Source organism: Polyodon spathula, unplaced genomic scaffold, assembly GCF_017654505.1.
Source record: "Polyodon spathula isolate WHYD16114869_AA unplaced genomic scaffold, ASM1765450v1 scaffolds_3021, whole genome shotgun sequence".
In the NCBI taxonomy this organism is placed as follows: Eukaryota; Metazoa; Chordata; class Actinopteri; order Acipenseriformes; family Polyodontidae; genus Polyodon; species Polyodon spathula.
In genome coordinates this window covers 140,618-143,261 of record NW_024474485.1, presented here as the reverse complement: position 1 = coordinate 143,261, position 2,644 = coordinate 140,618, and the positions used below count along the sequence as shown (strand labels likewise).

Genomic DNA, 2,644 nt, shown 5'->3' with positions numbered 1-2,644 from the left:
TTTTCTCCTCTCTCTCTCTCTCTCTCTCTTTTGGGACCTTTCTGAGGAAATGGGCACCCCACGTCACGGAGGTGGTACTGCCACAAATACGGGAGATGCGTGGAGTGGCGGAGCAAAGCCCGCTCCATCTCCCGTGTCCAAAAATCCATAATATGAGGATAGCGCGTCCCCCTATGGGGGAGAAGTATCAGGATATTATATTATAATTAATATTAACTGATAAATAAGAACAGATTGGTTTGTTTTTTTTGTTTTTTTTTTTTTTTTTTTTTTTTTTTTTTTTTTTTTTTTTTTTTTGGTTTTTTTTTTTTTTTTTTTATAATAAATTTTTAGTCTTATCAAAGAACGAAACAATAAAACAAACAACAGAAACAGAAAAAAACACAGTCAAGATAATAATTACATAACAAATAATCAATACCTTAACAAAAAAAAATTCACCCAAAACACAAAAGTTCATTATAATGAACCAACACCTCAAGATCCAAACCATACAAAAAGCATTACACCACACCATACCAAAAAACCAATTCATAATCAAAGTCTTATTTCACATAACTCAGTACGGTTTCTCGTCTTTTTTGTTTTGGATTCACACTGCTAGCAGCGAAGACGGCCAGGTTCCTTATCCCAGAATTATTTTCTCTTAATCTCTGAATCTCATCTTGTCGTTTCTGCTTTCCTCTTGTCTACCTCTCATGTACCAGCTTGGATGTTCTACACCTAAATCTACCTACTCTGTATACCTACACTCCCCCCACAACCCACAGCGCAAGAGGCATGACTGGCCTCACTCCCACCGCTATTCTTATTTCTTTCCCCAATATGCATCCCAAAGACATCACTAAAATCTGACGACCACGCTAGCCAACTAATATGTTCACACTCCTCCCTGTCCTGCGAGGAGAGCAAGGTTCCTGAACAAGCGTTAACGACTCCCATCCTGCTTGAGAACCTCCCCCCCACCAACACTTCTCCACTTTCAAGTAATTTTAGTCCTCTCTCCTACTCTCTTTTGTATCGTCTTCTTTCCTTCGGTCATTTCACTTTTGAATCATAACCGGCCTACTCCTTGTTTGCCCACATTCTCTATGTTTCCTTCAACACTCCTTCCACCAGCCCCCAGCTGAGCGTACAAGTTTCACACCCAGCTTACTCAAGTTTCGGCCCCTGTCTGAATCCAACCCAAGGAACAGCTCTCTAATAACACCACCCAACAAGACCCCGTATTTTTTAAACACAGGTTACATCTCCCAGCCCACTTCTTACAGTCTTTAGCCACGCCCACACCCCAACATCCCGATCCCTTCCCCCCTTTGCATAGAGAGCAGTAAACCCCACTGCACTCTGCTGCCACATGCTCACTGCTCGTGCATCTAAAACAAAACTTTGGCTGGCCTGCGTAAGTCACAGTCCCCGAATAAGGACCGATTCTCAGCCCAGGCAATCTATGGCACAAAATACCTTTTGGCGACGGCTGCAGACGAATCCAGTAACGCCAGACTCCTCTCCAGATGCCATCTGTGTCCAGGATCTTTTCAGGTTTCTCCTTCCTCAAAGCAAACCTTGTCTTTAAACGAGTTGTGATGTCCTCCTCTGGTACAAAGGGAGTAGACATCCTTACATAAGCCGGTCTCCATTGCAGGTGAAAGAGGGGTTCCAGCATGAAACTGCAAGCTGGTTCAAGGCCCTCTTTCTCTTTAAAAATCAAAACTATGTCCACGCACAACTGCTCCGACATCAAGGCCACGTCAAAAATGCCCTTTTCTTCAAAATCCGTCAGGCAGAAGATATCCTTGACCTCCAACTCGAAGAGCCCGAACAGCACCTGCCTCACGAAACTTTTCCTCTCCCATTTCTTCTCCTTGTTCTTCAAAACAAACCGTAGGGTATTTTTCCCATTCAGATTCTCGAAACCTGGCATTGTAGCAAAAACAATGATAACGGCTCCTGGGCATTCCCAACAGCACACCTTGAGCAGAGCCAGAGGCCGAGCAGCGATGTGCCCCAATGGTTTGGCCAAACGCCCTTCGCCTTCCCAACAGCACTTGAGCAGAGCCAAGAGGCCGAGAAGGGGGCGACCGCCCACAATGTGCCCGTTCTGCTTTTAAACGCCACGGGCGCGGCCCTCCCTGCCGGGAAGGGCAGTCCAAAAAATGGATCGAACTCGTAAATGCTCCTCTACACGGAAATCTTTAGTAAAAGGCGGAAAATTTATTCGAGAGGAAGGAAGGAAGGAAGGAAGGAAGGAAAGGTGCGGGCTACCACCGGGGGCGACCGCCCCTTTCTGTGTCGTTTCTGCTTTTAAACTCCAGGTGGAAGCCCCTCCCTGAGGGGAGGGCTGTCCAAAATGGATCGAACTCGGGTTAAATGCTCATCTCCACGGAACTTGTAAAAGGCGCAGGTTCATCAGCTGAGAGGAAGCCGGAGCGGCCTTTGCTGGTGGCAGGCCCGCCAGGGCGGGCCACAGGACCAAAGGGGAAGGGTCTGCAGGGTGGGGGGGGCGAGGCTCTCTCCGGAGATCTCCTTACTGGGGCCTGGCTCTAACTCCTTCCTGCTACGCTCCTAGGTGGATATACACATCCCCCCCCTCCGATCTTTCTCTCGCTGCTCGGGTCTCTCCTTCTCTCTCTCTCTCTCTCTC

At 47.2% G+C, this 2,644-nt stretch overlaps 1 non-coding gene across 1 annotated transcript; it reads right to left on the bottom strand.

Moving 5' to 3' along the window:
* Positions 1-2,127: 2,127 nt before the first annotated feature.
* LOC121311195 lies at positions 2,128-2,240 on the bottom strand. The gene has a single exon (XR_005949149.1). It is a non-coding gene; the product is annotated as a U5 spliceosomal RNA (small nuclear RNA).
* Positions 2,241-2,644: the final 404 nt, after the last annotated feature.